Consider the following 24525-nt stretch of genomic DNA (forward strand, 5'->3'; position numbering starts at 1 on the left):
AGGGATCGCATTTTTGCAATCGCAAATTCACTGCCATGATGCAAAGATATAATATGAATCATCGCATTGCTACAGGGATCGCATTTTTGCAATCGCAAATTCACTGCCATGATGCAAAGATATAATATGAATCATCGCATTGCTACAGACTACCATCCGCAGACTAATGGTCAAGCAGAGGTGTCTAACAGAGCAATCAAGCATATTTAAGAGAAAGTTGTGTGTCCATCAAGTAAGGATTGGTCTTTGAAGCTTAATGAAGCTGTTTGGGCGTATAGGACAACATACAAGACTCCATTGGAAATGTCGCCATTTCAGTTGGTTTAAGGTAAGGGGTGTCATTTGCCTGTGGAGCTCGAGCATAAAGCGTATTGGGTTTTAAAGAAGTTGAACCTTGATTTGGATGCAGCTGGTAAGAAGAAAATGCTTCAATTGAATGAACTCGATGAATTTCGGCTTCAAACGTATAAAAACAACAAAATGTACAAGGAGAAGGTCAAGAGGTGGCACGATAGGGGTCTAGTGCTCAAATCATTTGTGTCGGGATAACAAGTTTTATTGTTTAACTCTCGTCTCCAAACTACAGCATAGATTGCTTTAAGCAACACCCAAACGGTGTTGCTATAGACCCGAAAAAATGTTGCTAAAGGCCCAAAAAAGGTGAAGGCAACATCAGAGCTATGTTGACCCGTAACTAATTAGTATAGATATCTGTAGCACACAGCAGCTATTCTATTGTAACACATCATTTCCTGTTAAAATAGATATCAGCAACATACTTTGGTCGCTATAGTAACATACAATAGACCTTAGAATTTCTTTCAGAAATGTGAGCCCCACATATGGGTCCCACAAATAGTCCCCATTCTGGTATACAGTTGATATGGGACCCACATAAATAATTCTTAAAAATTCATATTAAATAATTTTTTTTGTTTTTTTCCTTTTATTTTCATAAATATGATCATAAATAGTCAAATGTTTAAATCCAAAAAATGAATTGATATACTCCAAAAATAATTAAATTAATAACTCAATTAAAATCAATAACTATGAACTCATGAATTATTATAATAAAATAAAGCAAGTTTTGTAAAAATATATTCTAGTATCAACAAGTTCTATTGAATCACAGAGTGTTGCCAGAGTTGGAGTCGTCTCCCGGCTGCTTTTGTTATCACGTCCCTTCCGTCTCTTATCTTTGCTTTTGTGATCACGCTTTGGCTAATCATGTATCATAAACTAATATGTTTAACTCTACCCTTGCCTAATTCAGGTCATCTGCCCACGCTGTCCTCATTTGACGAACCTCGTGCCTGTAATGTGCAAAAATCTCTCCGAAGTAATATATATCCAACGAAACTGAAATTATAAAAGACAATATGTGAAAGCAAAAAAACCGAGAAAAACAAAGCGTCTTGAACCAAGTACATTATAAACAAATAGGCAGCTTCCGATGTAGAATGAAACTACAATCATTAATTAAAGCAAGCTCCCAAAAGTTATATATAACACATATGCCAGCATGTGCATGCGGGTGTACTCGCATTGACCAGCATAATGAAGTGGAAAGATTAGCATATACCTGTAACAGAACATGGAACAAATGCGGTTGTGTCTGAGAAACACATTTCAGAAACCCAGCCCATAATTTATCAATAGCCTGAAACTACTGTCAATGCAGCAACATACAAGCTAAACCAAGAACATAGAACTTAATCAGTCAGAGCAAGAAAAATAGCATATCACTCATAAGTAATAAGCGGTAACTGGAAACTCTATATACAAAAATGACATAAATACTTTGTTCCATAACACTTTAACAGAGAAGCACATCACTCATACTTGTCAATCTATTTTATTCCACAACATTTAAAGAACCTGCATAACATATAGATTACATCTGATTACATGAAGATCTAAGCTATCTTCCGGAAAACATTTTTCATACTGATTTAAACTACTTGTACTCTTCTAAAAGATGGGGAAATGAAATACGTGTATATTCCCAGCAATAGAAGTTCAATTATTGACAAATCTATTCCCACGGGATTTACACTTTTGAACTTAACTCTAGAATGTGTGATTATAACAAAACGAAAGAATTATAACATAAAGACACAGTAGTAATCAAGCGAAACATAAATTTCAAAAGAAACCTGGACCAGTTATAGCCTTTCTGCAAACAAATTAAGCACATGAGAGAAGTAAAAGCCTACTTGTGTAGAAAGTCAAGACCACATGCAGCTTTAGATTGAGTACATGTATTTTAATTGCCAAAAAAAATATACACATTTTGTATCTTAGTTTTGAACTGCAATCCTCAAGAAGTTTGCCCAAAGAATCCGCGCATTTTAAAATTCAACCAACGCAGAACCAAGTTAGTTACCCTGGAAAATCATGTTTATAGTTCCTTGCTAAGGAATTTCATTTTAGTACAGAGTACAGACTCACTATGGGTACCACTGGAGCGGAAAATGCATAATACAATTGAAAATACCTTGTCATAAACTGGAATGAAGTAGTAGCCGTTAGGAGCACACTTTGTTCTATCTTTCACCAATCCATCAACAGTCCTAAGCTCAACCTGCAGGGTGTTAAATTCCATTTTTTTTCTCAATGTACACCAATGTTATGGATAAAAAACTAATATATATAATTGCTGTATTTAATACTAAGGAATGTGAGCTTCAAGGCTCGATTTGACTGCTCTTGTGTTTCGTGACTCAATCTGCCTTAACAAGATGCCTACGTACCTTGCTGATTGCCAAGGATCAAGTCAAAAACGTAGTTCTGATTTGTGGGGTGAGGCCCCTTATATAGATGTTGGGAGTCCTTGAATTGGACTTGGTGTAGGAGACTTGGTGGACAAGCCTCTGAATTAGGATAGACTTAGGAGTCCTAGGAAGTAGGAAGCTGATTCCTTATCCTTTTAGGTCCCCTTGAGGCTAATCTATAAGGATTTATATCTTTATCGGGACTCTTCTCAATAGCTGATTTTTTCCTTATTAATTAATTACGAAATTAATTAATAATCAGGGCTTTTGGGCCTTTTTTATTCCACCAGGCCTGATCTGGTCCATCAGGCTTAACCTTTCTGGTCTCAATATTATACATCTTATTATTGGGCCTAGCAGCCCATTAATTATAAAATCAGGACTTATTTATCCCTATCATTTGCCCCCCAACTTTTGGGAAACATTGATTAGGTTTCGCGGAAATTAAATCTATTCGTTCCCTTATAGGGTTTCGTTTTGCGTAAAGTGTGGAGCTACCTACACATTTACAATGAATCTTCCTTTTATTCAGAAATTATCTTAATTTCCAGAAATTTTTCCCCAATTTTCTGGGATTTTCCCTAATTTTCTGGGATTCTCCCCTAATTTTCTGGGATTTATCCTTAATTTCTGGATTTTTCCCTTAATTTTCTGGGATTTATCCTTAATTTCTGGATTTTTCCCTTAATTTCTGGAATTTATCCTTTATTTCTGGAATTTATCCTTTATTTCTGAAAATATTAACATTTTTCAGAAAATATTTAAGGAATTTTTCCTATTTTCCTGGATTTTTTCCCTAATTTCTGGGATTTATCCTTTAATTTTCTGGATTTATTCCTTATTTCTGAAAATATTAACATTTTTCAGAAATTATTTAAGGAATTTTCTTTTTTTTTTGTAATTTTCCAGGATTTTTTCTTCCCTTTTTCTTCCTTTTTTTTTATACAATTTTCGACCAGGAATCCATTCGACCAGGATCCTGGTCGAATTAACCTCCATATTGCCCTGGTCGACAGCCTTTCGAGCATGAGTATTTCGAGCAGAAGTCCTGGTCGAATTTCGGCCAGGATTTTTTTCCTTTTTTTGTTTTGTTTTTTTTTTTGTCGACTAGGAAGTTTTCGACTAGGATTTTCGTCCCTTTCGGTCAGGATCTCCATTTTTGACCGAATTAACCATCATCTTGTGCCTTGATCGAAGCTTTTTTGAGCAGGATTGATTCGACCAGGAATATATATTGTCTCCTGGTCGACAGGGTCAAGGAACTAATTCTATTCTGGTATTTTGGTCGAAGGAATATCATTTTCGACCAAGAATTTTGGTCAGAATTCCTTTCTTGACCGAATTAGCTTCTTTTATCAGCCCTGGTCGAGGGAAATTCGAACTCAGAACATTCGACCAGGATTTCTCTGTGCTTTCTGGTCGACAGGGCCAAGAACATATGCATGTATATAAATTTTTGTACACACTTGGATTTAGGCCCCTTATGCTGGGCTAAAACTTGGGCCCATTTTAACTGGGCTTATTCTCTTACTGGGCTTCACAGGCCTTTCAATTGGGCCTCTAATTCTGGGCTTTCAATTTGGGCCAACGTTTTGGGTTCAGGCCAAAAAATTTTTTTTTTATCTTAGTGGGACTTCTTATCCACCCCTAAAATCATTTGGGCCTCTTTCAACAGTTGGGCCCTTAACTGGGCTTTTATTTTCTAAATCCAAACTCCAAATTACTCTAGGATTGTTTCTGGATTCTTCCAGAATCTTCAAAAAAACTCAACTTTTCTTTCTTGAATTTTCCAAGGATTTCCTGATGCTTCCAGAACCTTCTTTTTTTGGGCCTGAATGGGCTTTTCTAGGCCCAATTTCCTCCTTTTCCTCCTATATAAAGGTGGGGGGGAGTGTGCTCTCACTCACACTCTTCACCCTTTACTTCATTCATTTCTAAAACTCTCCAATCTTTCTCCTCTTTCAACTTTCCTCCCCTAGCTTCCAGCCTTCTTTTCCAGTCTTTACTAAATGGCTGACAAGAGTTCCGAGAGGGCGGCCAAGATAGCCTCGGCTTCAAAATGAGGTAAGGATATCGAGATCCGCTCTTCATATATGTCTTTAATTGATATGATTAACACTAGGGGGGATGAATATCCCTCCACTGCACATCTCGACTCTTTTAATCATTGTAATACTTGGCACAACATAGATTTCAATAAACTAAATGCTCGTTATAACGTCCTTCCTCCTCTTAGATTAGTTCCAGTCTCTGGTGGTGATCGTACTTGCCACTGGAGACCCGATACTCTCTTCATTTACACAGATGCCCTTAATGCTGGGCTTAGGTTTCCTTTTCACCCTTTTATTCCTCATCTTTTGGCTGATTTACAAATCAACCCGTGTCAGCTTCCTCCAAACGCCTGGAGGAACATTCTATGTTTTATGGTCTGCTGTCTTAGGGAGGGCTTTCCTCTTTCTGTAGCTGTTTTTAGGAAGGTCTTTCAGTGTTACAATAGTTCTTCCAGTATCTGCGGTTGGGTCTATGTCAAGCAAAGGCCCAAAAGCAAACATATCTTTAACTGCGCCTCTATTCCTGATAATAATCAAAATTGGAGGAATAGTTTCGTCGGGTTACGTTGGGAGAATGGTGACTGGGGCACACTTTTTCGATCTTCCTTTGGGAAGGTTAGTGATGGTAGCCTCAAATCCATTCACTTAACTCCTGAAGAAACTATTATTTATAATGGGCTTACTCAGGATGATGGCACGACCACCAGCTGGACTCTCTTAGAGGAGTTTTCCCTGATTCATGTGGGACTATCCTCTGTTTCTCAACAGGGTATTTTTCTTCCCTTCTCAATTTTACTTCATTTCATGCATTATTAACTTCACTTATTTTGTCCTTTGTTTTGTTTCAGCTGCTAAGGAGATTAACAAGGACAATGTTCCTTTGGTTGAGGAGACAGCTAGAGCTAGGATGAAGAAAGCTCGGCTCGCAGGCCTAGACACCCGGGGAAAGGCCACGAAGCCTATCTTTTTGAAGAAACAGAAAGAGCCTATAGGGGAGGCTTCAACTGAAGGAGCTGGGGGTCATAACGCTCCTATCACTGCTGCTGCTCCTACTGCTGCTGCCACAGGCGCCTTTCAGCCTCTCTGGGGATTCCGCCGAGGGGACACCGTAGTTGGTTCCACGAAACATGCTTGGAATTGGTCCTACCATAGCGTGACTCCCATGGACTTTACTGATGTGGTGGCCACACCTGATCTTGAGAGGATTAAGCTCATGGGAGCTCAGTCTCTGGCTTCGGTATGCCTTCTCTTTTTTGAACTTATTTTTCATTCTTGTAGCATTTTCTTGCCTTATACTTTGTTAATTGATTTGTTCCAGTCTAACGCCTACATCTGCCCTGATGACGAGGCTTTGCTACAGAGGTTTTGTACCCGAGTAGTTGTCTCGGACCATGTTCCTCAGGATCCACTCCTTCCTCCTCCCGAGTCTTCTTCCAGACCTGCTGAGGACAACAGATTTTCCTCCTCCTCCGAGACGACAGAGACATCCAGCGAGAGTGGAGAGGATGATGATATGGATGCTGAGGGCACCTCAGCTTCTTAGAGCTTTTTCAACCCTGCGTGGCTTGTTTTATTTTCGAGACCCTTTTTTTTATCAAATTTCTTGTAATATTTATCTGATCTTATTTTATCACCTTTTATGCTTGCATCCATGCATTTGGTTTTTATTCGTTAGGCCACAAACATACTTTGAAGAATTCATGAATTTCATAAAATTGTCTGGGATTCGTCCCTTACACAAGTCTTAATAAACTTCGTAATAAAACTAAAACATATAAATCCTAAGCAAGCAAAGCTTCGAGGTGCTTTTCAACCTACTCGCCATCCTGACGAGTGAGAATCGTATCCGGCTGCCCTACACATAGTAAACCTTCAGGTTTTGCATGCCAAGTTCTCGGGACTTCAAAACCATCCATAGTCTCTAGCTTGTAGGTTCCTCTACCTTGAACACTCTTGACTCTGTACGGCCCTTCCTAATTCGGGGCAAGCTTCCCTTTTTGTCCTACACCAGATGCTTCTATCTTTCTCAAGACTAGATCGCCTTATTTAAAAAACCTTTCTTTAACCCTTAGGTTATAGTAGAATGAAGCCTTTTTCTGATATTCTACTATCTTTGCATGTGCCCTATCTCGTACTTCATCGATCAGATCCAGGGCTAACCTTTGCCCCTCCTCATTTTCTTCTGCATTGAAAGCCTGAATCCTTGGAGAGGAATGTGATATCTCTACTGGAACTACTGCTTCTGCCCCATATGCCAACATGAAGGGAGTTGCTCCTGTCGTGACTCTACAGGTAGTCCTGTAGGCCCATAATATTGGAAGTATCTCATCTACCCAATTATTTCTTGACTTCTCGATCCTCTTCTTTAGTCCATCCAGGATTATCCGATTTGCTACCTCTGCTTGGCCATTGGCTTGCGGATGAGCCACAGAGGTGAATCGTAACTCAATTTCATTTTCTTCACAATACTTCTTGAATTCCTCATTGTTGAATTGTGTTCCATTGTCAGTGATGAGGATACGGGGAATTCCATATCGGCACATAATGTTTTCCCACAGGAATTGTGCAACCCGCTTAGTAGTGATTTTGGCCAAGGGTTTGGCTTCGATCCACTTGGTGAAATAATCAATGGCTACAATCAGAAATTTCCTTTGTGTCGTGGCCATAGGAAAATGCCCTAGAATATCCATCCCCCACATGGCAAAGGGAATAGGCGAGTTGATAGAGGTCAGCATCTCGGGGGGTTGTCTAACAACTGGTGCATGCTTTTGACAGCGATCACACTTCTTCACATATTCTTTGGCATCAGCCATCATTTCTGGTCAATAGAAGCCTAAACGGGTTATCTTATGAGCCAAGGCCCTGCCCCCCAAGTGCAGCCCACAAATACCTTCATGCACTTCCTCAAGAGCCAAGCGTGCCTCGTCGGGCCTGAGACACCTCAAGTAAGGAACCACGAAAGATCTCTTATACATAATTCCATCTATCAAGGAGTACCTTAGTGCTCGAATAGTTAACTTCCGTGCCTCAGTTGTATCACTTGACAACCAACCGGTCTGAATGTGAGCCTTGATGGGATCAATCCATGACGTCCCCAAGCCTAAGGGAGCCACAAGCTTAACATCTATGCTCCGTGTCTTCAAAACACGGAAGTACATACTTCCTGAACTTTCTTCAATCTCAGACGAAGCGAACTTTGATAGTGCATCTGCTTTAGCATTTTCTTCCCTTGGAATGTGTTCAACATGGCATTCATTAAATTGGGTCATTACAGCCCTTACTAGGCGAACATACTTGGCCATTGTATCATCCCTTGCCTCAAATTCTCCCTTTACCTGGGATATGATCAGCTTCGAGTCTCCACGGACCTTTAAGTTTTTGACTCTAAGTGTCCCAGCTAGACCAAGGCCAGCAATCAGGGCTTCATACTCTGCTTCATTGTTTGTGGTTGGCAAGTCTAGCTTCATAGCATACTCAATTAGGAATCCATCAGGGCTTTGCAAAACCAACCCTGCTCCACTGGAATTTGTTTTTGATGCGCCATCAAAATAGAGAACCCAATATTCTTTCTCCTTGTCCCTATTGTCGACTCCCTTGTCTTGAGGTATGGTATCTTCCTGCCCCCCGACTTCTTGGTTGGGTATGGTACATTCCACCACGAAGTCAGCTAGTGCCTGGGCTTTTATGGGCGTACGTGGCTTATACTTGAGATCGAACTCTCCCAACTCTATTGCCCACTTAATCAGCCTCCCACTTGCCTTGGGACTGTGAATGATGTTTCTCAGCGGCTGATTTGTTAGCACTTCAATCTGGTGAGCTTGAAAATAAGGACGCAACTTTCTTGAAGCCATTACCAAGGCTAAAGCGAATTTCTCAATAGTTGAATAATTCAACTCTGCACCATGCAAGATTTTGCTGACATAGTATACGGGTTTCTGGACTTTCAGTTCCTCCTTAACCAACACCGCGCTCAAGGCGCTTTCTGAAACAGCCAAGTACAAGAATAAAACTTCACTCAGAACTGGCTTGGCCAACAACGGGGCCTGGCCCATATACTTCTTTAACTCTTCAAATGCCTTCTGATTTTCCTCACTCCATATAAAGTCTTTAATGTTCTTTAATGACTTGAAGAATGACAAGCACTTGTCTCCTGACTTGGAGATGAATCGTCCTAGCGCCGTAACCCTTCCTGTGAGCTTCTGTACATCCTTGACAGTTTTTGGTGGTTCCATATCCAGGATTGTCTTTATTTTATCGGGGTTGGCCTCAATTCCCCTCTTTGAGACCATCAATCCCAAGAATTTTCCCGATCCTACTCCGAAAGCACACTTCGTTGGATTCAACATCATCTTGTGGTACCTTAGGACCTCAAAAGCTTCCCTCAAATGGGTTATATGATCAGTCTTTACTAGACTCTTGACTAGCATGTCATCAACATAGACTTCCATAGTCTTCCCAATAAGATCCTTAAAAATTTTATTCACCAACCTCTGATAGGTGGCTCCTGCATTCTTGAGACCAAACGCCATAACAAGATAACAATAAACACCAAAGTCAGTGATAAATGATACCTTTGGAATGTCATTCTTATGCATTTTGATCTGATTGTATCCGCTAAATCCATCCATGAAACTCAGCATCTCATGTCCAGCAGTGGCATCAATCAAAGTATTAATTCTAGGCAGCGGGAAACAGTCTTTGGGGCATGCATCATTCAGATCAGTGAAGTCTATACACATCCTCCACTTTCCATTAGCCTTCTTCACCATTACAGGGTTTGCTAACCACTCCGGAAATTGAATCTCCTCAATGAAACCAGCCTCTAAGAGCTTTTCTACTTCCTGTTTTATAGCCTCCTGTCTTTCCGGGGCAAAATTTCTTTTCTTTTGTTTCACTGTCTTCCGGCTTGGATCCACGTTTAGCTTGTGAGTAATTAACTCCGGGTCTATGCCTGGCATATCAGCTGCTGACCATACAAACACATCACTATTTTCTTATAAAAATTTCACTAACTTCCCTCTAAGAGGCTCCTCTAATGTGGCTCCAATGAAAGTCATCCTCTCAGGATTCTCGGGGTCTAAAGGAACCGAAACCAATTCTTCTGCTGGCCTTCCTCTATTCTCATCATTTTCTCGAACATCCATATCTTCAATAGGAAGAACCTGCCCCCCGACTCCATCTGCCCTCAAAGAGGCCACATAACAGCTTCTAGCCATTTTTTGATCTCCTCTCTCTTCTCCAATCCCGTTTCGGGTGGGAAACTTCATGACTGAATGGTAGGAAGAGGGGACTGCCTTAAAGGCATGTATCCCTGTTCTCCCCATGATAGCATTATAAGTTGAACTAGCCTTTACCACCACGAAATCCAGCATCTGCGTTGCTTGCCTTGGTTCCGTACCTATGGTGGTTGGCAATTTGATTATCCCTTCCACAGGACATTCTACTCCAGCAAATCCATATATCGGCATGTCGGTTGGTGTCAACTGGGAGTCGTTATACCCCATTCTTAGAAAGGTGTCGTGGAGCAAGATATCCACAGAAGCACCATTATCCACAAGGACCCTCTTAACCGGGCTATTTCCTATTATCGGTGTTATGACCAGCGGGTCGTCATGGGGAAACTTCACACCCTCTAGGTCGGAATCATCAAAAGCCAATGTTACTTCTGTCCTGGCCCTCTTCGGGGCTTCTCCAACAATATGCATAACCTCCCTAGTATATGCCTTTCTGGAATTTTTGGACAATCCAGCAGCAGTTGGACCTCCAAAGATCGTGTTTATCACTGGCCCTCGAGGGCGTCGCGGTCCTCCAAAAATTGCATTTATAACCGGCCCTCTAGGTTGGGGATTCCGCCCCTGATCGTCTTGGTCTCTCCTACGATCTTCAAAGTTCTTCCTTCCATTATTATTTCTGTCCCCTCCATCTCTAGTATACTTGTTCAATCTTCCTTTTCGAATCAAAAACTCAATTTCATCTTTCAATTGCCTACACTCATCGGTGTCATGGCCAACATCTTTGTGAAACATGCAATACTTGCCCTTATCTAGCTTGGCGGGATCAGCCTTCAAGGGCTTAGGCCAGTGAATATCTCTGTCTTTCTCAATCTCCATCAAAATCTGACTTCTGGGAGCATTCAGCTTAGCGTATTCAGTGAACTTTTGCCCAGGTCCTCCCTTCTTGGGGGTTGAATTAGGGTTTTGTTCGGTTCTAGGATATTTGTCCTTAGCGATATACTCCAAATCAGTTTTTCGTTTCTTGCCTCCAGTGGGCTCATTACTTACTACGGTCTTCCTCATGCTTTCTTCAACCTTGATATACTTCCCTGCCCTCTCTTGGAGTTGCAACATGTTTTCTGGGGGACGTTTGGCCAAGGACATCTTGAAAAACTCATCCCTAGTTCCTTGTTGCAGTGCTATCATGGCTACCTTATCATCAAGGTCTGGGACTTTTAAAGCCTCCTTTGTAAAACGATTCAGGTAATCCCTCAAGGATTCCTTAGCTCCCTGCACAAGACTCATAAGAGATGCTGAACTTTTCTCATGGACTCTTCCACTGATGAATTGCTTAATAAAAGCATGACTTAATTCTCTGAATGATCCAATAGAATTTGGGGGTAGGCGACTGTACCATCTTTGAGCCATACCCGACAGGGTTTGAGGGAATGCCCGACATTTTATAGCATCATTCACGGGTTGCAGTAGCAGTGCATTAGAGAATGTCCTAACATGATTAGCGGGGTCTCCCGTGCCATCATAGGCTTTGATAGTGGGCATCTTGAATTTCCTTGAGATATGGGCATTCATTATCTCTTCTGTGAAGGGTGGAGTTGGATCATCAGGATCTCCAAGGGGAAGGAGATTGCTTGGATCAGTTCTTGGGACAGCAGCCCTTCTTCTTACCGGACCATCCAGGTTTATGATAGGAGGAGGATTTTTCCCCCTAGGAGGTATGTGGGGTCTGGTGGCCTGGTGAGCCTCCAAATCACGCCTCAGCCTTTGGATTTCAGCCTCATGAGCCCTGATCCTTTCCTGCACTACTTGGGGATTCGCCCCTGGGGTGCTTTGGGGGCGTTGCCTTCCATCGACCATTGGCTCTTTTCCAGGATGCCTCCTTCTCGGGGCCACTTCATCATCCGAAGATTCGGAGTCTCTCTCAGTGTATGGACCAGAAAATTCCCGATCCTCAGGGATAGGACCCAAACCTCGTATATAGGGGGGCGACCACCCTCGTGCTTTGCTTCGCCCAGCATATCCGCTTCCTCCAACTTTAGGGTGAAGGGGCATCCCATAAGGGGGGTTAGTAGTAACAATAGTTGAATATTCATACCCGACGGGTCGAGAATTCACAGGTATATGTATTTGTTGAACTTGAGGATTCGTACCTTGAATCGGGGGAGTTGTCCCTTGTAGCTGGGGTTGAGTTGCCCCTATCTGGGCTTCCTCCTGAGTAGATGCATAAGTTGAATGGGGAGGAACCTCCACGGTTGATGAAATCACCTGGGTTGTCTCTGATGGTGTTCCTTCCTCTATAGCTCCAATCGTTCTCCGTGTTCTCGCCATGGTTGTTGTTGTTTTCCCACAGACGGCGCCAAATGTTATGGATAAAAAACTAATATATATAATTGTTGTATTTAATACTAAGGAACGTGAGCTTCAAGCCTCGATTTGACTGCTCTTGTATTTCATGACTCAATCTGCCTTAACAAGATGCCTACGTACCTTGCTGATTGCCAAGGATCAAGTCAAAAACGTAGTTCTGATTTGTGGGGTGAGGCCCCTTATATAGATGTTGGGAGTCCTTGAATTGGACTTGGTGTAGGAGACTTGGTGGACAAGCCTCTGAATTAGGATAGACTTAGGAGTCCTAGGAAGTAGGAAGCTGATTCCTTATCCTTTTAGGTCCCCTTGAGGCTAATCTATAAGGATTTATATCCTTATCGGGACTCTTCTCAATAGCTGATTTTTCCCTTATTAATTAATTACGAAATTAATTAATAATCAGGGCTTTTGGGCCTTTTTTATTCCACCAGGCCTGATCTGGTCCATCAGGCTTAACCTTTCTGGTCTGAATATTATACATCTTATTATTGGGCCTAGCAGCCCATTAATTATAAAATCAGGACTTATTTATCCCTATAATTTGCCCCCCAACTTTTGGGAAACATTGATTAGGTTTCGCGGAAGTTAAATCTATTCGTTCCCTTATAGGGTTTCGTTTTGCGTAAAGTGTGGAGCGACCTACACATTTACAATGAATCTTCCTTTTATTCAGAAATTATCTTAATTTCCAGGAATTTTTCCCCAATTTTCTGGGATTTTCCCTAATTTTCTGGGATTTTTCCCTAATTTTCTGGGATTTATCCTTAATTTCTGGATTTTTCCCTTAATTTTCTGGGATTTATCCTTAATTTCTGGATTTTTCCCTTAATTTCTGGAATTTATCCTTTATTTCTGGAATTTATCCTTTATTTCTGAAAATATTGACATTTTTCAGAAAATATTTAAGGAATTTTTCCTATTTTCCTGGATTTTTTCCCTAATTTCTGTGATTTATCCTTTAATTTTCTGGATTTATTCCTTATTTCTGAAAATATTAACAATTTTCAGAAATTATTTAAGGAATTTTCTTATTTTTTTTGTAATTTTCCAGGATTTTTTCTTCCCTTTTTCTTCCTTTTTTTTTATACAATTTTCGACCAGGAATCCATTCGACCAGGATCCTGGTCGAATTAACCTCCATATTGCCCTGGTCGACAGCCTTTCGAGCAGGAGTATTTCGAGCAGAAGTCCTGGTCGAATTTCGGCCAGGATTTTTTTCCTTTTTTTGTTTTGTTTTTTTTTTGTCGACTAGGAAGTTTTCGACTAGGATTTTCGTCCCTTTCGGTCAGGATCTCCATTTTTGACCGAATTAACCATCATCTTGTGCCTTGATCGAAGCTTTTTTGAGCAGGATTGATTCGACCAGGAATATATATTGTCTCCTGGTCGACAGGGTCAAGGAACTAATTCTATTCTGGTATTTTGGTCGAAGGAATATCATTTTCGACCAAGAATTTTGGTCAGAATTCCTTTCTTGACCGAATTAGCTTCTTTTATCAGCCCTGGTCGAGGGAAATTTGAACTCAGAACATTCGACCAGGATTTCTCTGTGCTTTTTGGTCGACAGGGCCAAGAACATATGCATGTATATAAATTTTTGTACACACTTGGATTTAGGCCCCTTATGCTGGGCTAAAACTTGGGCCCATTTTAACTGGGCTTATTCTCTTACTGGGCTTCACATGCCTTTCAATTGGGCCTCTAATTCTGGGCTTTCAATTTGGGCCAACGTTTTGGGTTCAGGCCAAAAAAAAATTTTTTTTATCTTAGTGGGACTTCTTTTCCACCCCTAAAATCATTTGGGCCTCTTTCAACACTTGGGCCCTTAACTGGGCTTTTGTTTTCTAAACCCAAACTCCAAATTACTCTAGGATTGTTTCTGGATTCTTCCAGAATCTTCAAAAAAACTCAAGTTTTCTTTCTTGAATTTTCCAAGGATTTCCTGATGCTTCCAGAACCTTCTTTTTTTGGGCCTGAATGGGCTTTTCTAGGCCCAATTTCCTCCTTTTCCTCCTATATAAAGGCGGGGGGGGGGGGGGGGGAATGTGCTCTCACTCACACTCTTCACCCTTTACTTCATTCATTTCTAAAACTCTCCAATCTTTCTCCTTTTTCAACTTTCCTCCCCTAGCTTCCAGCCTTCTTTTCCAGTCTTTACTAAATGGCTGACAAGAGTTCCGAGAGGGCGGCCAAGATAGCCTCGGCTTCAAAACGAGGTAAGGATATCGAGATCCGCTCTTCATATATGTCTTTAATTGATATGATTAACACTAGGGGGGATGAATATCCCTCCACTGCACATCTCGACTCTTTTAATCATTGTAATACTTGGCACAACATAGATTTCAATAAACTAAATGCTCGTTATAACGTCCTTCCTCCTCTTAGATTAGTTCCAGTCTCTGGTGGTGATCGTACTTGCCACTGGAGACCCGATACTCTCTTCATTTACACAGATGCCCTTAATGCTGGGCTTAGGTTTCCTTTTCACCCTTTTATTCCTCATCTTTTGGCTGATTTACAAATCAACCCGTGTCAGCTTCCTCCAAACGCCTGGAGGAACATTCTATGTTTTATGGTCTGCTGTCTTAGGGAGGGCTTTCCTCTTTCTGTAGCTATTTTTAGGAAGGTCTTTCAGTGTTACAATAATTCTTCCAGTATCTGCGGCTGGGTCTATGTCAAGCAAAGGCCCAAAAGCAAACATATCTTTAACAGCGCCTCTATTCCTGATAATAATCAAAATTGGAGGAATAGTTTCGTCGGGTTATGTTGGGAGAATGGTGACTGGGGCACACTTTTTCGATCTTCCTTTGGGAAGGTTAGTGATGGTAGCCTCAAATCCATTCACTTAACTCCTGAAGAAACTATTATTTATAATGGGCTTACTCAGGATGATGGCACGACCACCAGCTGGACTCTCTTAGAGGAGTTTTTCCTGATTCATGTGGGACTATCCTCTGTTTCTCAACAGGGTATTTTTCTTCCCTTCTCAATTTTACTTCATTTCATGCATTATTAACTTCACTTATTTTGTCCTTTGTTTTGTTTCAGCTGCTAAGGAGATTAACGAGGACAATGTTCCTTTGGTTGAGGAGACAGCTAGAGCTAGGATGAAGAAAGCTCGGCTCGCAGGCCTAGACACCCGGGGAAAGGCCACGGAGCCTATCTTTTTGAAGAAACAGAAAGAGCCTATAGGGGAGGCTTCAACTGAAGGAGCTGGGGGTCATAACGCTCCTATCACTGCTGCTGCCCCTACTGCTGCTGCCACAGGCGCCTTTCAGCCTCTCTGGGGATTCCGCCGAGGGGACACCGTAGTTGGTTCCACGAAACATGCTTGGGATTGGTCCTACCATAACGTGACTCCCAAGGACTTTACTGATGTGGTGGCCACACCTGATCTTGAGAGGATTAAGCTCATGGGAGCTCAGTCTCTGGCTTCGGTATGCCTTCTCTTTTTTGAACTTATTTTTCATTCTTGTAGCATTTTCTTGCCTTATACTTTGTTAATTGATTTGTTCCAGTCTAACGCCTACTTTCAAGGCGCTGTGAGGCAAGCCGAATCGTGGAAGCGGGCTTCTGATAAGGCCGATAATGCCCTCAGGAGGCAACAGAAGAAGTATGCTACCCTGGAGAAGAAGCTCAAGCGCAAGGAGGAAGAACTCGAAGAGTCTAACGCCGAGCTGGTGGTACTTCGGGCGGAGAAGGATAAAGCTATAGACAACTATCTGGACTCGGAGGAGTTTGCCCAATCCATGAGGATTAGGGATGATTGAGTCTTTCCCGGATTTTTTAGGACTGGTTGGGACACGGCCCTTGGGACCGTGAACGAGGCTTGTCCTGATATTAACCCGGCAGACTACATCTGCCCTGATGACGAGGCTTTGCTACAGAGGTTTCGTACCCGAGTAGTTGTCTCGGACCATGTTCCTCAGGATCCACTCCTTCCTCCTCCCGAGTCTTCTTCCAGACATGCTGAGGACGACAACTTTTCCTCCTCCGAGACGACAGAGACATCCAGCGAGAGTGGAGAGGATGATGATACGGATGCTGAGGGCACCTCAGCTTCTTAGAGCTTTTTCAGCCCTGCGTGGCTTGTTTTATTTTCGAGACCCTTTTTTTTATCAAATTTCTTGTAATATTTATCTGATCTTATTTTATCACCTTTTATGCTTGCATCCATGCATTTGGTTTTTATTCGTTAGGCCACAAACATACTTTGAATAATTCATGAATTTCATAAAATTGTCTGGGATTCGTCCCTTACACAAGTCTTAATAAACTTCGTAATAAAACTAAAACATATAAATCCTAAGCAAGCAAAGCTTCAAGGTGCTTTTCAACCTACTCGCCATCCTGACGAGTGAGAATCGTATCCGGCTGCCCTACACATAGTAAACCTTCAGGTTTTGCATGCCAAGTTCTCGGGACTTCAAAACCATCCATAGTCTCTAGCTTGTAGGTTCCTCTACCTTGAACACTCTTGACTCTGTACGGCCCTTCCCAATTCGGGGCAAGCTTCCCTTTTTGTCCTACACCAGATGCTTCTATCTTTCTCAAGACTAGATCGCCTTGTTTAAAAAACCTTTCTTTAACCCTTAGGTTATAGTAGAATGAAGCCTTTTTCTGATATTCTACTATCTTTACATGTGCCCTATCTCATACTTCATCGATCAGATCCAGGGCTAACCTTTGCCCCTCCTCATTTTCTTCTGCATTGAAAGCCTGAATCCTTGGAGAGGAATGTGATATCTCTACTGGAACTACTGCTTCTGCCCCATATGCCAACATGAAGGGAGTTGCTCCTGTCGTGACTCTACAGGTAGTCCTGTAGGCCCATAATATTGGAAGTATCTCATCTACCCAATTATTTCTTGACTTCTCGATCCTCTTCTTTACTCCATCCAGGATTATCCGATTTGCTACCTCTGCTTGGCCATTGGCTTGCGGATGAGCCACAGAGGTGAATCGTAACTCAATTTCATTTTCTTCACAATACTTCTTGAATTCCTCATTGTTGAATTGTGTTCCATTGTCAGTGACGAGGATACGGGGAATTCCATATCGGCACATAATGTTTTCCCACAGGAATTGTGCAACCCGCTTAGTAGTGATTTTGGCCAAGGGTTTGGCTTCGATCCACTTGGTGAAATAATCAATGGCTACAATCAGAAATTTCCTTTGTGTCGTGGCCATAGGAAAATGCCCTAGAATATCCATCCCCCACATGGCAAAGGGAATAGGCGAGTTGATAGAGGTCAGCATCTCGGGGGGTTGTCTAACAACTGGTGCATGCTTTTGACAGCGATCACACTTCTTCACATATTCTTTGGCATCAGCCATCATTTCTGGTCAATAGAAGCCTAAACGGGTTATCTTATGAGCCAAGGCCCTGCCCCCCAAGTGCAGCCCACAAATACCTTCATGCACTTCCTCAAGAGCCAAGCGTGCCTCGTCGGGCCTGAGACACCTCAAGTAAGGAACCACGAAAGATCTCTTATACAGAATTCCATCTATCAAGGAGTACCTTAGTGCTCGAATAGTTAACTTCCGTGCCTCAGTTGTATCACTTGACAACCAACCGGTCTGAATGTGAGCCTTGATGGGATCAATCCATGACGTCCCCAAGCCTAAGGGAGCCACAAGCTTAACATCTATGCTCCGTGTCTTCAAAACACGGAAGTACATACTTCCTGAACTTTCTTCAATCTCAGACGAAGCGAACTTTGATAGTGCATCTGCTTTAGCATTTTCTTCCCTTGGAATGTGTTCAACATGGCATTCATTAAATTGGGTCATTACAGCCCTTACTAGGCGAACATACTTGGCCATCGTATCATCCCTTGCCTCAAATTCTCCCTTTACCTGGGATATGATCAGCTTCGAGTCTCCACGGACCTTTAAGTTTTTGACTCTAAGTGTCCCAGCTAGACCAAGGCCAGCAATCAGGGCTTCATACTCTGCTTCATTGTTTGTGGTTGGCAAGTCTAGCTTCATAGCATACTCAATTAGGAATCCATCAGGGCTTTGCAAAACCAACCCTGCTCCACTGGAATTTGTTTTTGATGCGCCATCAAAATAGAGAACCCAATATTCTTTCTCCTTGTCCCTATTGTCGACTCCCTTGTCTTGAGGTATGGTATCTTTCTGCCCCCCGACTTCTTGGTTGGGTATGGTACATTCCACCACGAAGTCAGCTAGTGCCTGGGCTTTTATGGGCGTACGTGGCTTATACTTGAGATCGAACTCTCCCAACTCTATTGCCCACTTAATCAGCCTCCCACTTGCCTTGGGACTGTGAATGATGTTTCTCAGCGGCTGATTTGTTAGCACTTCAATCTGGTGAGCTTGAAAATAAGGACGCAACTTTCTTGAAGCCATTACCAAGGCTAAAGCGAATTTCTCAATAGTTGAATAATTCAACTCTGCACCATACAAGATTTTGCTGACATAGTATACGGGTTTCTGGACTTTCAGTTCCTCCTTAACCAACACCGCGCTCAAGGCGCTTTCTGAAACAGCCAAGTACAAGAATAAAACTTCACTCAGAACTGGCTTGGCCAACAACGGGGCCTGGCCCATATACTTCTTTAGCTCTTCAAATGCCTTCTGATTTTCCTCACTCCATACAAAGTCTTTAATGTTCTTTAATGACTTGAAGAATGACAAGCACTTGTCTCCTGACTTGGAGATGAATCGTCCTAGCGCCGCAACCCTTCCTGTGAGCTTCTGTACATCCTTGACAGTTTTTGGTGGTTCCATATCCAGGATTGCCTTTATTTTATCGGGGTTGGCCTCAATTCCTCTCTTTGAGACCATCAATCCCAAGAATTTTCCCGATCCTACTCCGAAAGCACACTTCGTTGGATTCAACATCATCTTGTGGTACCTTAGGACCTCAAAAGCTTCCCTCAAATGGGTTATATGATCAGTCTTTACTAGACTCTTGACTAGCATGTCATCAACATAGACTTCCATAGTCTTCCCAATAAGATCCTTAAAAATTTTATTCACCAACCTCTGATAGGTGGCTCTTGCATTCTTGAGACCAAACGCCATAACAAGATAACAATAAACACCAAAGTCAGTGATAAATGATACCTTTGGAATGTCATTCTTATGCATTTTGATCAGATTGTATCCGCTAAATCCATCCATGAAACTCAGCATCTCATGTCCAGCAGTGGCATCAATCAAAGTATCAATTCTAGGCAGCGGGAAACAGTCTTTGGGTCATGCATCATTCAGATCAGTGAAGTCTATACACATCCTCCACTTTCCATTAGCCTTCTTCACCATTACAGGGTTTGCTAACCACTCCGGAAATTGAATCTCCTCAATGAAACCAGCCTCTAAGAGCTTTTCTACTTCCTGTTTTATAGCCTCCTGTCTTTCCGGGGCAAAATTTCTTTTCTTTTGTTTCACTGTCTTCCGGCTTGGATCCACGTTTAGCTTGTGAGTAATTAACTCCGGGTCTATGCCTGGCATATCAGCTGCTGACCATGCAAACACATCACTATTTTCTTGTAAAAATTTCACTAACTTCCCTCTAAGAGGCTCCTCTAATCTGGCTCCAATGAAAGTCATCCTCTCAGGATTCTCGGGGTCTAAAGGAACCGAAACCAATTCTTCTACTGGCCTTCCTCTATTCTCATCATTTTCTCGAACATCCATATCTTCAATAGGAAGAACCTGCCCCCGACTCCATCTGCCCTCAAAGAGGCCACATAACAGCTTATAGCCATTTTTTAATCTCCTCTCTCTTCTCCAATCCCATTTCGGGTGGGAAACTTCATGACTGAATGGTAGGAAGAGGGGACTGCCTTAAAGGCATGTATCCCTGTTCTCCCCATGATAGCATTATAAGTTGAACTAGCCTTTACCACCACGAAATCCAGCATCTGCGTTGCTTGCCTTGGTTCCGTACCTATGGTGGTTGGCAATTTGATTATCCCTTCCACAGGACATTCTACTCCAGCAAATCCATATATCGGCATGTCGGTTGGTGTCAACTGGGAGTCGTTATACCCCATTCTTAGAAAGGTGTCGTGGAGCAAGATATCCACAGAAGCACCATTATCCACAAGGACCCTCTTAACCGGGCTATTTCCTATTATCGGTGTTATGACCAGCGGGTCGTCATGGGGAAACTTCACACCCTCTAGGTCGGAATCATCAAAAGCCAATGTTACTTCTGTCCTGGCACTCTTCGGGGCTTCTCCAACAATATGCATAACCTCTCTAGTATATGCCTTTCTGGAATTTTTGGACAATCCAGCAGCAGTTGGACCTCCAAAGATCGTGTTTATCACTGGCCCTCGAGGGCGTCGCGGTCCTCCAAAAATTGCATTTATAACCGGCCCTCTAGGTTGGGGATTCCGCCCCTGATCGTCTTGGTCTCTCCTACGATCTTCAAAGTTCTTCCTTCCATTATTATTTCTATCCTCTCCATCTCCAGTATACTTGTTCAATCTTCCTTTTCGAATCAAAAACTCAATTTCATCTTTCAATTGCCTACACTCATCGGTGTCATGGCCAACATCTTTGTGAAACCTGCAATACTTGCCCTTATCTAGCTTGGCGGGATCAGCGTTCAAGGGCTTAGGCCAGCGAATATCTCTGTCTTTCTCAATCTCCATCAAAATCTGACTTCTGGGAGCATTCAGCTTAGCGTATTCAGTGAACTTTTGCCCAGGTCCTCCCTTCTTGGGGGTTGAATCAGGGTTTTGTTCGATTCTAGGATATTTGTCCTTAGCGATATACTCCAAATCAGTTTTTCGTTTCTTGCCTCCAGTGGGCTCATTACTTACTACGGTCTTCCTCATGCTTTCTTCAACCTTGATATACTTCCCTGCCCTCTCTTGGAGTTGCAACATGTTTTCTGGGGGACGTTTGGCCAAGGACATCTTGAAAAACTCATCCCTAGTTCCTTGTTGCAGTGCTATCATGGCTACCTTATCATCAAGGTCTGGGACTTTTAAAGCCTCCTTTGTAAAACGATTCAGGTAATCCCTCAAGGATTCCTTAGCTCCTTGCACAAGACTCATAAGAGATGCTGAACTTTTCTCATGGACTCTTCCACTGATGAATTGTTTAATAAAAGCCTGACTTAATTCTCTGAATGATCCAATAGAATTTGGGGGTAGGCGACTGTACCATCTTTGAGCCATACCCGACAGGGTTTGAGGGAAGGCCCGACATTTTATAGCATCATTCACGGGTTGCAGCAGCAGTGCATTAGAGAATGTCCTAACATGATTAGCGGGGTCTCCCGTGCCATCATAGGCTTTGATAGTGGGCATCTTGAATTTCCTTGAGATATGGGCATTCATTATCTCTTCTGTGAAGGGTGGAGTTGGATCGTCAGGATCTCCAAGGGGAAGGAGATTGCTTGGATCAGTTCTTGGGACAGCAGCCCTTCTTCTTACCGGACCATCCAGGTCTATGATAGGAGGAGGATTTTTCCCCCTAGGAGGTATGTGGGGTCTGGTGGCCTGGTGAGCCTCCAAATCACGCCTCAACCTTTGGATTTCAGCCTCATGAGCCCTGATCCTTTCCTGCACTACTTGGGGATTCGCCCCTGGGGTGCTTTGGGGGCGTTGCCTTCCATCGGCCATTGGCTCTTTTCCAGGACGCCTCCTTCTCGGGGCCACTTCATCATCCGAAGATTCGGAGTCTCTCTCAGTGTATGGACCAGAAAATTCCCGATCCTCAGGGATAGGACCCAAACCTCGTATATAGGGGGGCGACCACCTTCGTGCTTCGCTTCGCCCAGCATATCCGCTTCCTCCAACCTCAGGGTGAAGGGGCATCCCATAAGGGGAGTTAGTAGTAACAATAGTTGAATATTCATACCCGACGGGTCGAGAATTCACAGGTATATGTATTTGTTGAACTTGAGGATTCGTACCTTGAATCGGGGGAGTTGTCCCTTGTAGCTGGGGTTGAGTTGCCCCTGTCTGGGCTTCCTCCTGAGTAGATGCATAAGTTGAATGGGGAGGAACCTCCACGGTTGATGAAATCACCTGGGTTGTCTCTGATGGTGTTCCTTCCTCTATAGCTCCAATCGTTCTCCGTGTTCTCGCCATGGTTGTTGTTGTTTTCCCACAGACGGCGCCAAATGTTATGGATAAAAAACTAATATATATAATTGTTGTATTTAATACTAAGGAACGTGAGCTTCAAGGCTCGATTTGACTGCTCTTGTGTTTCGTGACTCAATCTGCCTTAACAAGATGCCTACGTACCTTGCTGATTGCCAAGGATCAAGTCAAAAACGTAGTTCTGATTTGTGGGGTGAGACCCCTTATATAGATGTTGGGAGTCCTTGAATTGGACTTGGTGTAGGAGACTTGGTGGACAAGCCTCTGAATTAGGATAAACTTAGGAGTCCTATGAAGTAGAAAGCTGATTCCTTATCCTTTTAGGTCCCCTTGAGGCTAATCTATAAGGATTTATATCCTTATCGGGACTCTTCTCAATATGTGATTTTTCCCTTATTAATTAATTACGAAATTAATTAATAATCAGGGCTTTTGGGCCTTTTTTATTCCACCAGGCCTGATCTGGTCCATTAGGCTTAACCTTTCTGGTCTGAATATTATACATCTTATTATTGGGTCTAGCAGCCCATTAATTATAAAATCAGGACTTATTTATCCCTATCAACCAATTTTTCTTATAAGCGTTATTTTTCAACTAGCAGAAATTTAACAAAAATCGATCACAATAAAAGAATTACTTGCTAACATACAGAAATAATCAATTATACAAAAACATTATACTCCAGCACTTGTCATCAATTTAAAACTAGTTAAAAGTAAATACAGAGTATAACGCAATTGGGATTCCATTTTCATAGTCTTAAATAACATGCTAGTCTGCATCTTCTTAGCCAAACCATAAGGTTCTAACAATCCAAAAATATAAGAAAGAATATACTAAATTGAAAGAAATGACTAAAATAACAAAAATAAAACTATACTTGCAATTTAAAATTCTAAACACGTATCTTACCACAATAATAACTAACAATAACAGTACAAGACTATACACACAAACACTCAGACACTATTGACCACGACAACTCTATACTGTTTCCTCGAACAAAAATACATTATTTAATCCATCCTTCAAGTCAACCGTAACCAAACTAAATGCCGGAAGCTTATCCTAATTAAGTGAAACACAAATATAGAAATATACATATATAGAATTTGTACCGTAATATGTGAATAATCTAATTTCCCATCAGTCGGCTTCCTTGACTTGATCAAAGCAGAACTCTCCTACACCTCAATCACTTATTAATCCACAGGGCCGGAAATAATTGAATGTAAAACTAAGACTAATATTCAGCAGCAATAAACTTAAAATCGAGCAGTAAAACAAATACATGTACTCCAAATTAAAAACATAATATATGTTAAAACAGATACAAGTTAATCTGGTCTAATAATTATACGATCAATCGATAAAGAAACACATGAAAAATATATAGTCACCTCGACGAATCCGCCACAGCCTAGAATATAATCGGCGAGAGAGGGAGAGATTGAATTGATATCTTTATTACATCAGGGGGGTCAACAGTAATATTTAAACATAGAACAAGAGCAAAACAACCTGTCTTCATCTGCAAAAAGAGTGGCAAGTATATTAAGAAAACATAGAGTGGCATCTACTGAGAAAGAAATTAAAAAAAAACAAATGAGCAATAACGGGTAGAAATACTATCATTTCATCAAACAGTTTCTTAGCACTCAAAATATCTCCACACTTTACATACCCATTAAGCACCACAGTCCAAGCACAACATCTCGATTCAAACTAAAATCAAACAACATACGAGCACACCGCATCAAATCACAACTAACATAAAAATAAAATATATTTATATGTGTTCTGTGCTTTAATCGTGAGTTGGACTCGATTAGGCCCAATTGAGATTTTTCTAATTGAACATGTTTCTGGAGAGAGGGAGAGATGAATATGTTGAGAGGGTTGAGATGATTATAATTAGAGTTCTTCTCAACCCTACTTTTCCGCCGCTCTATATCAGATGAGGTGAGAAAGAAATTTCCCTCTTTTCTTTTTTGTGAA

At 41.8% G+C, this 24525-nt stretch overlaps 1 long non-coding RNA gene across 5 annotated transcripts; it reads right to left on the reverse strand.

Moving 5' to 3' along the window:
- Nucleotides 1–950: 950 nt before the first annotated feature.
- LOC141698037 (uncharacterized) lies at nucleotides 951–24525 on the reverse strand. Of its 5 annotated transcripts, none has more exons than XR_012564930.1 (4): nucleotides 24212–24525; nucleotides 23928–24058; nucleotides 2501–2587; nucleotides 951–1695 (listed from the first exon to the last, which is right to left on the reverse strand). It is a non-coding gene; the product is annotated as an uncharacterized LOC141698037 (long non-coding RNA). The 5 variants fall into 5 exon arrangements; XR_012564927.1 differs by adding an exon at nucleotides 23646–23711 and having other exon boundaries at nucleotides 951–2587; XR_012564929.1 differs by having other exon boundaries at nucleotides 23646–24058.

Source organism: Apium graveolens, chromosome 11 (genome assembly GCF_009905375.1).
Source record: "Apium graveolens cultivar Ventura chromosome 11, ASM990537v1, whole genome shotgun sequence".
NCBI lineage: Eukaryota > Viridiplantae > Streptophyta > Magnoliopsida > Apiales > Apiaceae > Apium > Apium graveolens.